At 39.2% G+C, this 12,713-nt stretch overlaps 1 long non-coding RNA gene across 1 annotated transcript in view; it reads left to right on the forward strand.

Moving 5' to 3' along the window:
- The first annotated feature begins 2,549 nt into the window (after positions 1 to 2,549).
- Positions 2,550 to 12,713, forward strand: part of LOC130094896 (uncharacterized) — a 92,856-nt gene continuing 82,692 nt past the window's right edge. Inside the window, exons 1-2 of the long non-coding RNA XR_008808019.1 lie at positions 2,550 to 2,748; positions 3,357 to 3,417. This is a non-coding gene — a long non-coding RNA (uncharacterized LOC130094896). The remainder of the gene's footprint in view (positions 2,749 to 3,356; positions 3,418 to 12,713) is intronic.

Genomic DNA, 12,713 nt, shown 5'->3' on the forward strand with positions numbered 1-12,713 from the left:
GAGGAAAAAAGTCAGATTTGCGAGGAAAAAGTCAGAATTGTGAGAAGTCAGATTTCCAAGGAAAAAGTCAGAATTGGGAGGAAAAAAGTCAGATTTGTGAGGAAAAAGTCAGAATTGCGAGGAAAAAGTCAGAATTGTGAGAAGTCAGATTTCCAAGGAAAAAGTCAGAATTGGGAGGAGAAAAGTCCGATTTGGGAGGAAAAAAGTCAGAATTGCGAGGAAAAAGTCAGAATTGTGAGAAGTCAGATTTCCAAGGAAAAAGTCAGAATTGGGAGGAAAAAAGTCCGATTTGTGAGGAAAAAGTCAGATTTGTGAGGAAAAAAGTCAGAATTGTGAGGAAAAAAGTCAGATTTGCGAGGAAAAAAGTCAGATTTGTGAGAAGTCCGATTTCCAAGGAAAAAGTCAGAATTGGGAGGAAAAAAGTCCGATTTGTGAGGAAAAAAGTCCGATTTGTGAGGAAAAAGTCCGATTTGGGAGGAAAAAAGTCAGATTTGAGAGGAAAAAAGTCCGATTTGCGAGGAAAAAAGTCAGATTTGTGAGGAAAAAGTCAGAATTGCGAGGAAAAAGTCAGAATTGTGAGAAGTCAGATTTCCAAGGAAAAAGTCAGAATTGGGAGGAAAAAAGTCCGATTTGTGAGGAAAAAGTCAGAATTGCGAGGAAAAAGTCAGAATTGCGAGGAAAAAGTCAGAATTGTGAGAAGTCAGATTTCCAAGGAAAAAGTCCGATTTGTGAGGAAAAAGTCAGATTTGTGAGGAAAAAGTCAGAATTGCGAGGAAAAAGTCAGAATTGTGAGAAGTCAGATTTCCAAGGAAAAAGTCAGAATTGCGAGGAAAAAGTCAGAATTGTGAGAAGTCAGATTTCCAAGGAAAAAGTCAGAATTGGGAGGAGAAAAGTCCGATTTGTGAGGAAAAAGTCCGATTTGTGAGGAAAAAAGTCAGATTTGTGAGGAAAAAAGTCAGAATTGCGAGGAAAAAGTCAGAATTGTGAGAAGTCAGATTTCCAAGGAAAAAGTCAGAATTGGGAGGAAAAAAGTCCGATTTGTGAGGAAAAAGTCAGATTTGTGAGGAAAAAAGTCAGATTTGCGAGGAAAAAAGTCCGATTTGCGAGGAAAAGGAGAAAAGTCAGAATTGGGAGGGAAAAAGTCAGAATTGGGAGGAAAAAATATCAGATTTGCGAGGAAAATTCAATTGTGAGAAAAACTCCCAATTGTGAGAAAAAACAGAATTGCGAGAAAAAGTCAGAATTGTGATTTATAAACTCGCAATTGCGAATAAAAAGTCAGAATTGTGAGATTAAAAATTGCAATTATCTTTAACATTTTTTTTTTTCGTGACTGAAACGAGTTTCCGTAGTGAACAGGACTTTTTTGGGATATTCTGCACCACATGAAGTTTAAGTCTCACAGGAGAGTGTAAATAAAGCGACTCCGGGATTGTGCGGTCTGATGTCGGCAGTGAAGCAGAAGCTCATGCAGTCGCATATGGGTTTGAATGAGTCCTGAAGGGTACACGTGAAGGGTCAGATCTGCAGAGCAGCACAAAAGCCAAAGCTTTCATATATAAATATCAAGTCAATGTTTGATATGTTAGTCATAAAGGTGTATTTTTATATATTGATATGATTTCATTTCAATTTTGTGACTAAATTGTGTTTTATATATTTGATTTTTGTAGTTTCAGGTTGTAATGTCAGGTAGCCTTTCTTTTGATATTTTTAAACCATCAGTTTGATGTGAAGAGCAGGAATATTGTGTTGATATGGGCTACCTTAAATATTCTGAATATTTATTTTTAGGGTTATATGAAAATAGATGTTATATACAGTATTAATTATATGTTTTCATGTAAATTCCTAAATTCCAGGTGTTTTCCGTCGTTAGTTTGAGATTTAGAGATGGAAAATGGTGCAAATTTTTATATTTCATTATATTATTTTAGGTCATATGACGGGGTAATCATATTTTAGGTGCAATTTTATCATTTTGCTTCTCTAAATGAAAATGTTTCCGATTCACCTATTGGTTTAGCAGATTAATGTTTTATACATTTTTGGATTATAAAAATGTACTTCTGCCCATTAGTGAGGTGAAGAGTGAGTTTAGGGTTTTTATTTTATATTTTTAGTATAGTGTTGTTATATGATGGCGTATTTAGGAGCCAATCACTGAAGGTGCTGTATAATTATTATTAATATTATTCCCGAATGGGAGTCTTTGGCATCAACCATACATAGGAAAATGATGAAATTTGGTACAGAGATAGAGTTGGTCCTGAATAGCAATCCGACCAACTTTGAAGCATCTACGACATACTCTATAGCGCCACCACCAGTTCAAAGCCGTACTTTTCTTTTTGTTAAAACTTTTGAACACTTTTTACGTCTTGCATCGACCAGATCTGGTTGATAAATGTGTATTTCTGTTATTAATTTGAGGTTCAGAGCATATTTTATGAAGGGTTATATGGTGGTGTATTATTTGCTGGTTTCTGTGAGGTGAATCAGGATGAGGAGGCATTGAGGTGTATTTCTCTGAGGCGTCGGTGGTTGGAGCCTCTGCGCCTCACACACACACACACACACACACGGAGACTGAAGGAAAGAAAACCAGCTTTCCTCCTTGAGTTGGGCAAAAGGAGTCCGTTCAATCTCAGAACAAACGGCAGCGAGTATTTCTTCGCTGAATGTTTATGTTCCGCGGACACGCGCCGATGAAGCTTTCTGACGGACTTTAGAGGCTCGTGAATGAAGGTGAGTGTTTAAACGCCAATCTGACACATCCACTGAGACTTTGAATGTTTAATCCGCCGTATATATCGATGAAGTCACCGTTCATCTGTTAGGCACGCGCAGATTTGTACTAAAATACTCGCGGTTGTTCGTGTGTGTTTGTCAAATTCGCGCTCGTGCTCGTATTTACGAAAGTTTCGGCGTTTTTTCGTAAATCTCGCGCGCTGAATCTCACTGATCTGAAGCAGTCAGAATCTCTCTCAAGCTGTCAGCACTGGAGTTTTAGTGGAACTAGGTCGAGAAATAGGAAATGTGTCTGTTGTGATGGACGAAAATCATTCGAGCAAGAGGTTTAACTGAAGGCGATTTATGTCTATGATATCCTTTGTATTAGGCTGGTTTAGATGTAGATTTTTTATGCAAATGATGAATAATAATGAAATCAAACATTGTTCAGGTTATTATTGGAAGATTTCCTGACGTGTTGATGCACAAAATTACAGTTTGATCAGGAATGATTCCTGAAGGTGTATAACCGGTTATCATATTAAATGATATTGCATAACTCCTTCAAGGGATATGATTTATTGAGCTTCATCAAGGTCTTACGAAACATTCTGTCCCTGTAGGTGTTGAGAGATCAGATCTGAACATCACAAATGCATAAGGAACTTTATTCATCAGACTGAGGTAAGACGGCAGGTTTTTTTATTCCTCCAGTATTGAATGTGTGTTTGTTTTGCATTTGACTGAAATAATTGTGATTGTCTTAAATACATCTAAAGGGTCTGTTCACAGTGAAAGTGTCGATTTGACCGCGTTTTAAAAGCTGAAGTGTGTGATTTCTGCTCTATTCGTGTCATCAAATTGAATTGGAAGAATGACTGTTTCCAAACAGTTTCCCTAATCACGCCCCCTCGTCTGCCATTGGCCATTCACACAGATAGACCCGCCCCCAAACTCACATCATTGGTCGAGTCTCAAGTCAAGTGTTATTAGGGATGTGAGAAAGTATTTTACCATTGAATAAAGACACACTTCATCTTTAAAGGAAAGTTTATACTCGTTTTACACACGTCATCTGAACGTTAATGAGCGCTGTGTGATTTTGGAGGCTGATTTTCCCATGAGCCAGACCTCAGATAAAGCACAGGGCTTGTGCTGGGAATAAAGTACTAGTTTCCCTACTGAATATATGCAGTTTGTACTTTTATACTGTTTTACACTAATAAAAAGAGATCTATAATACCTATAATAGCTGTAATATGACTTTTATGACATCTGTGTAGCAGATGATGAAGTAAAGCACACAGATTTGTCCATCGGATCGCATCGGATCTCTTCAGTCGTAGCGGGCCGGCAGTGTGTTGTGATATCGTGAGTATCGTGTGTCGGATGAGTGTGTTCTTTGGGAGTGTGTCAGCGTTATTGAGTGTCAGCGGCTACAGGAGTCATTTACACTGCGGCGTAATGAGAGAAAGCCATTACAGGGCCTGATGTGTGTTTTGGGTGGGATTTCTAAAAGCCTGCGTGTGGGAAAGTGCTGGTTTTGTCTGTGTGGTCTGGCTTTGGCGGCCCGAGGCTTGTTTGAATTAAACCCAGTGGGCCGGTGCTGTTTTACTGCTTATATTTCACTGCGGCAAAGAAATACGGTGTGTGAACTTGCCATAACGCTGTTCGCCGCGGATCTTCATCGGGACGTAGATGTTACGTCACGCCGACGAACACAGATGCACTTTAGCTCTTGTGTTTGATCAGCACTGGGTTTGATGGCTGATTCCAGTATCAAGAGAGCAGGGTGGGAAATATAAAGCTGGTATTTATCGCAATATAAACCCGGACTGTAGGGCTGCACAGCTGCTCAGATGAAAAAAAAAAATGCGATAAAAAAAAAAGGTGTTTTGTAGGGCTGCACAATCTGGGCAAAACAATTCTGATTTCTATATCAAAATGACTATAAAAATGACTGTAAATAAAAATTAAAAAATTATTATATTAAAATAATTAATTATTATACATTATTATTATTAATAGTAATTATCATGTACAATTATTAATACTTTATATATATATATATATATATATATATATATGAATAAATGTACATGTATATGTGTATACTGTATATATATAATGTATGTATTAATAATGTAATGATATTAGAAAAATAACTGCATTTTTTAAATATTTATTCATATTTACTATAAATATTAATATTGCTATAAAATGTAATTAAATTACACACACACACACACACACATATATATATTAGTAATGTCAAATAGATTAATTGCGTCTAACATAAAAGTTGTTTATATACCGTAATATATGTGTCTATGTATATATATATATATATGCAATTTATTATATAAACAAAAAATGTTGTTAGATGCGATTAATCACGATTAATCAATTTGACAGCACTAATATATATATATATATATATATATATATATATATAAATATATAAATGTGTGTGTCATTTTTCATTTTTATTGCAATATTTATAGTAAATAAATATTAATAAATTATTAAAAATACACAGTAAATATTATAATACATATTTAAAAAAAACTCAACAAATATATACATTTTTATAATACTCAAAAACACTAAATAAATATTTGGGCATTATAAAATAGGCATTATTTATTGCGAATTCTGTTGTAAAGTTTGTCGAACTGGTCCGCCGTCTGTCAGTCAGTGGAGCAGGTGCAGTTATTGACCCATGCGGATCATCTCAAAATGACCAGAATATTGTCTGCTGATTTTGTCATAAATGTGTTTAGTATGATCAGCTTTAGACTGGGGGTGAGTGTGTGACGTGTGTTTGTTCCTGTGGTTTAAGGTGTTCTGGAGTTTCTCGGCTCTAAACACACCGTCACCTTCAGCTTCGATTCTCAACGATTGGGTTATTGTGCGCTGACACGCCGAACACTGTGTCTTTGTGCGAGCGGCGCGTAAAAGGATCTGTTGTGCGTGTCCCCCCGCTCTGAATCTGCATACCCCAGGGGCTTCTGGGAGAGTTTAACAAGCTTCTGATGTTCCTGGAGAACGGAGGCGTGTGAGATTCCTCCACCGAGGTGAACTTCAAGCCTGGAGCTGCAGAGGTCAGAGTTTACAGTCCGAATAATGAGTTCATTTCAGATTCAGAGGCGCTGCCTCATTCAACATGATTCTCTGGGTTTTGATGTGAATCTCGAGGCCTGATCGCTACGACATCGGTGAGCCGGACACGAATGACAAAAAACATGGTATAATGTAAATATACGGAGCAGGACGTGCTCTAATAGTTCAAAAATAGGCGTTACTCATGGTTATTTCACAAATTGTTCCATGGAATTTTCAACTGCAATAACAGATAAGACTTTGTGGTTGCCAGGGTGTTGCTAGGGGTTTTGCTACAGTGTTCTGGGTGGTTGCCAGGGTGTTGCTAGGGGTTTTGCTACAGTGTTCTGGGTGGTTGCCAGGGTGTTACTAGGCGTTTTGCTACAGTGTTCTGAGTGGTTGCCAGGGTGTTGCTCAGAATTTTGGTACAGTGTTCTGGGTGGTTGCTAGGCGTTTTGCTACAATGTTCTGGGTGGTTGCCAGGGTTTTGCTAGGCGTTTTGCTACAGTGCTCTGAGTGGTTGCCAGGGTGTTGCTCGGCATTTTGATACAGAGTTCTGGGTGGTTGCCAGGGTGTTGCTAGGCATTTTGCTACAGTGTTCTGAGTGGTTGCCAGGGTGTCGCTTGGCATTTTGATACAGTGTTCTGGGTGGTTGCCAGGGTGTTGCTTTGGTGTTGGTAAGGTGTTTTATATATATATATATATATATATATATATATATATATACAAAAAAAGGTTTGTAGGTTTAATCAGATTAAATAATATCATATCATAGCATATCACATATCATATCATATCAATCATAATAATTTTCACAACATTACAGTACATTTTATGTAGCTATTTTGTTATGTTTATATTTAATTAATTCTATTATATAATCATTTTCACAACATTACAGTAAATCTTATGGGCCTATTTTGTTATAATTTATTATTATATTATATATTTATTTTCACAGCATTTTTACAGTAAATCTTACGGGCCTATTTTATTATAATTTGTATTAAATAAAAGTAAAAAGTAAAAAAACGTATTAGACTTACAATGTAAGTGACACGAACAAAACCGATTAAAACCATTTGTATGACAATATGTCTGTGTCTGTATATATTGTAAAAATATGTGTGTAAGATATATTTTTTATATATATATATAGGCTATGTATGTATGTATATGTGTGTGTTATCAGATACCATATAAAACAGTGTATTTGTGTGCTAAAAGAGCTTGCTCTCGCTCAGCAGCTGCACTTCTGTCTGCAGTCTGAGCTGTATTAGTTGACCTTTGACCTCCGCCTTCCGCCTTCATAATTACAGGAAGTGAGCGTGGCCAATGAGAGCAGAGGATTGTGGGTAAGCATTAATGAGCACAGAGGTGTCAGTGTTGTTGAAGGGGCCGCTGGAGAAAAGAGCCGTGCACAAGTCTGAAGATATGGGTTTTATTTGTGCAAAACCCACTACATTGATTCTAGGATGTTGCTTTGTGGTTGCCAGGGTGTTGCTATGCTGTTGAAATGGTGTTGTGTGTGGTTGCCAGGGTGTTGCTAGGCTGTTGCAAAGGTTTTGTGTGTGGTTGCCAGGTTGTTGCTAGGCTGTTTGAACATTGTTGTGTGTGGTTGCCAGGGTGTTGCTAGGCTGTTGCAACAGTGTTGTGTGTGGCTGCCCAGGGTGTTGCTAGGCAGTTGCAACAGTGTTGTGTGTGGTTGCGAGGGTGTTGCTTGCTAGGCTGTTGCAACAGTGTTGTGTGTGTGGGTGTGTGTGGTTGCCAGGGTGTTGCTAGGCTGTTGCAACACAGTGTTGTGTGTGGTTGCCAGGGTGTTGCTAGGTTGTTTCAACATTGTTGTGTGTGGTTGCCAGGGTGTTGCTAGGCTGTTGCAACAGTGTTGTGTGTGGTTGCCAGGGTGTCGCTAGGCAGTTGCAACAGTGTTGTGTGTGTGGTTGCCAGGGTGTTGCTAGGATGTTGCAACAGTATTGTGTGTGTGTGTGTGTGTGGTTGCCAGGGTGTTGCTAGGCTGTTGCAACAGTGTTGTGTGTGTGTGGTTGCCAGGATGTTGCTAGGCTGTTGCAACAGTGTTCTGTGTGTGTGTGTGTGTGTGTGTGTGTGTGGTTGCCAGGGTGTTATGAGTGGTTGCCAGGGTGTTGCTAAGGTGGTTTGTTATTGTCTGCAGTGAAAGGAGTCCACCTTTTAATCCCTGTGATCTTCTGTCCTCTGGATTTAGGTTCACATTATTGGTTGTCATCGGAATGATTGATAATATTCAGCCCCGCCCACCTGGCCTTGATTTCATCAGCATGAAAGAAGTTTTCAAAAGTGGAGAATTCTTAATGAACGATCATGTAAACACTCTTCTTTAGATAAACGTTACAGTTTCCCGGCGGCGCATGTGAAAGGAATCAAACTCTCCTCTCTGATGTCTCTGAAGCTCTGAGGATGAAAAGCAGCACAGATGATTTGAGTTATTATCTCTTCAACGTGTCACACGCTGAAAACTAAACGCGTCTGGCTTTTGACACGTGACGCGGGAGATTAACGGCCTCTCCGTCTCTGATTTCCCAGCGGAGCGACCCGGACACAGGGAAGCAATTCAAAGCCCTCCATCATCCGTCCGGGGTGTTTGTGGAGCGTCAGCTCCTCGTGAAGTGTTTCGGGAGACGTTCTCAGCAAAGCGCTTTAAAAGCTGCCGGTAAGAGTGTGTGTGAATCACTCAGAGTGTTGAATCCATTAGATCAGAGCACAGATGCATTATGGGTGCTGGGTTCCGGGATTCAGAGAGAAGACTGGATTCTGATTCCTTAAAGTCCCTGTAAAGGCAATTTTAACAAAACATTCTAAACACATTCTAAAGGTTAGAAATGTATTGCTAAAACATATTACAAAGACTGTGAACTGTGAAGTACTGAATTGTGGAGTTAGACCGTTAAACAGTTTTTCACCCTGGCAATTTCACGGATTTTTTGGGCGGGTCTAAAACAGGGCTCGATGACGCACTGGAGCTCTTGGACACGCCCCTACTCGATGACGCACTGATACTGATCCCTCTAACAATATAAATAGAGCACATTCGCATCAGTTTGGCGCTCATTTGCGAGTTACTGTCAGTACTATTATCAGTTACTACAGCCTACAGTTTGCTATCTAGCCATGCCTTCGTCACGGAAATGCGTACTACTTGGATGCAATCATTTGCAAAACAGATCGGTGTCCTTGTTTAAATTTCCTAAAAACGACGACATCAAGAAGAGGTGGATTAATTTTGTGAAGAGCCACCTTGATGGAGAGCTGAGGATCACCAGCCAAACCCGCCTCTGTAGTGATCATTTTACTCGTGATAGTTTTATAAACTTTCGTCGGAGACAACTGGGATTCACAGATAATCCGTTGTTACTGGTGAAAGGTGCCGCACCGACTATCTCTCGCCTCGGCCTTCATCCTCCCGTCCCGCCGACAACTGGCGCCATCATCGGCAATGCGTGCCCACCAATGAGTGTAAGTTGCCTTGTCTAACTTTATTTGTCTAAGTTAGGTTAAGCTAGTTAACGTTTACTTACATATAACTTAGCTAACTTGCATAAAAGGGAGAGAAAAAATTTACCATTCTGTTGCAGAGCGAGGGGGACGATGTTGACTTCCTTGGTCAATGTCTTCTGAATCGGATTCAGGCTCTGGAGGCTCAAACAAATATGGCTTGGTATAACCTAATAACCTAATAAGCTGCTAGGAGCATCCATTTCGGCTGTAGCGGGTCCCGTCGAGTGCAGCTTTCCCGCGAGTGGGCGTGGTTTCAGCGCAGCCAGCGGACACGCCCCCAGCGTTTGAGAGCAGAGAAAACTGCTCATTTTTTCAAGATTTTGATAGCTTATTTTATGTACTTGCCGGCTTTTTTTATCATTCAAATTTGGCTGGGTGGCTAATAACACATTTTTCTGTGGTGTGACAAACTCAGAACACATACTTAATTTTGACTTTACGGGGACTTTAATGACTCCATGAGCGAATCTTTTAGTTCACGACTCCAGACTGATCGCGAACTGTGCTCAGCGAGGACGTCATGATCGATGTTTCTGTTTATTAGATGTGTGTTTTAGTCCAGTCTTTTACTCACTTAAGACTGTAAACTCACATAAAACATGGTTTATTTTTGCGCTGCGGGATTCACCGTTTCATTATTTTACATATTATTTTTTAGTGTAAACAGAACAGCATGTTTTAGTCATCAGAAGAATATTAATGTTTGTTCGTTTTTAATTAAAAGGAACCCGTTCTGAGTAGGGCTGGGCAATATTAGATTTTTTTTAAATATTAGACTTTTTTCAGCCTTAAGTTTCAGCAATAAAAAGTGTTTTTGGTCAGAGAAACAATCATTGTGGCCAAGCAAATTCAAAATGCAAGAATTCAAATATTTAATATTTTTCATTTTTATAAAATATTATTAAAATGTCACATTATAATTTATTATATATATATTTTATGATATTTTTTAAATACATATTAAATGTTATTTTTCATAAAATATTATGAAATATTTCTTATTAAATATTTTAGATATAATTTTTTATAAATATTTGATATTTTGTGTACAATTTTATGAAATATTTCATATTAAATATTTTATATATTATATTCTTATATATTATATATTTTTTTATAAATATTACATATTTTTTTATAAAAAATTAAATATTTCAAATGAAATCAAACTTTGATTAGTTGCTACTGAATCAGATGCTATATTAAAACATCAGTGGAGAGATGCGAGTTTAACGAGCCACTAAAAAGCAGATTATAGTATAGTATAGTTTTTTCATCACAAGCGCAATCATTATTGTTATATGGCAACTGTATTCCTCAGCCCTCCTGCAGTTCTGGATATGAACCGGTTCTCGTTGCTGAACCCAAGCGGAAAACTTTATATATTTGACATGAGCAGGAAGTGCAGAAACAACAGAAGCGAGCGATCAGGGCTCACGATGGCTTTTCCATCTCTCTCTCACACACACACACACACACACACACTCTGGTTTCACAGTTGAGTCCAGGTCTGTGTGACGTGAGAGACTCACTCCGTACATCCATCATCCACTGCTCTGTGCTGAAAACACACACACACACACACACACACACACACACACACACACACACACACACACACACACACACACACACACACACACACACACACACACACACACACACACACACACAGACACACACATTCCCTCCTGGTCACATCCACAAACAAAAGCTCTGAAACACACTGGCTCTGTTGTGACTGCGATCTGTCTATCCGTCAGCGAGTTGAAGAACAGAGAAGCTGCTCTCGCTAGTTACCGCTTATTACTTATTACCGCTTATTTTCAGCAACACTCATGGAACCAGCGGCTAGCAGAGAAGTTCACCATGATTGTGAATCTAATCACTGAAACATGAGACGCTGGATCCTCGCTTACTTCAAGTGTTTTTCTGCCGTTGCTTTTACTGTAATGCAAGTGCTTTGTCAGAACATCTAGCTTTGATTTATGATTTATGAATGACAGCAGTGTAGGAATCCTTCAGATCATAATCACGCCCCAAACAGACTCTCTCAACGCAAGCAGAGTAGCTGTAGATGAAGTTGACGTCAGTTGAATAAAACGGTTCCAAAAGTTATTTATATAAATATAGTATAGCTTATGTATTTATTAATTATATCTGATAAATTATTAATTTTGACAAAATAAATCAAATTAAGAACATTAAAAAACAACATCGTAGATACTGTAATTGGCTCTTTTTTTGTAAATAAATGTAAATAAGTAATATATATTATCTGTGCGTTATAACCAACTAACCAAACACTGGGTTGTTACGTCTGACCCAGGAGCTGGGTAACACAAAAACTACCCAAACACTGGGTTGTTACGTCTGACCCAGGATCTGGGTAACACAAAAACTACCCAAACACTGGGTTGCTACGTCTGACCCAGGATCTGGGTAACCCAAAAACTACCCAAACACTGGGTTGTTACGTCTGACCCAGGATCTGGGTAACACAAAAACTACCCAAACACTGGGTTGCTACGTCTGACCCAGGATCTGGGTAACACAAAAACTACCCAAACACTGGGTTGTTACGTCTGACCCAGGATCTGGGTAACACAAAAAATACCCAAACACTGGGTTGTTACGTCTGACCCAGGATCTGGGTAACACAAAAACTACACAAACACTGCGTTATATCTGACCCAGGAGCTGGGTAACACAAAAACTACCCAAACACTGGGTTGTTACGTCTGACCCAGGAGCTGGGTAACCCAAAAACTACGCAAAAACTACCCAAAAACTGGGTTGTTATGTCTGACCCAGGAGCTGGGTAACACAAAAACTACTCAAACACTGGGTTGTTACGTCTGATCCAGAATCTGGGTAACACAAAAACTACCCAAACACTGGGTTGTTACGTCTGACCCAGGATCTGGGTAACACAAGAACTACCCAAACACTGGAAAAATAACCCAAAAAATATACCAACTCAAGATTTTTTCGACTGTAAGGTGGATGTCTTGCACAGGTTTATAAGAGCGATGCACAGAGTGTAAGTGGATCCTCAGCTCTGCTGTCAGAATCATGGTCATCTTGATCCACTTTCAGTAAAGCTCAGAGCAATTAAACCGCTGTAGACGAGAGCGAGGACATTCAATCTCTGCAACGCCATCGGATGAAGAGAAAAGAGGTGGAGAATTGCTTCAAGCTGCCGGCCGGTGAGTCTTCGGGTCCCGGAGAGATGATCCGGAGAGTGGGAGGGAAGGAAGTGCGTGGACGGAGGAGTGCGGATCAAATCTAATTTCTCCCGCTCTGGGAAGCGTAATGTGATTTCTGGGAGAGGATCGGATGAGCCA

Source organism: Rhinichthys klamathensis, unplaced genomic scaffold (assembly GCF_029890125.1).
Source record: "Rhinichthys klamathensis goyatoka isolate OS25496 unplaced genomic scaffold, OSU_Roscu_1.1 h1tg000182l_1, whole genome shotgun sequence".
NCBI lineage: Eukaryota > Metazoa > Chordata > Actinopteri > Cypriniformes > Leuciscidae > Rhinichthys > Rhinichthys klamathensis.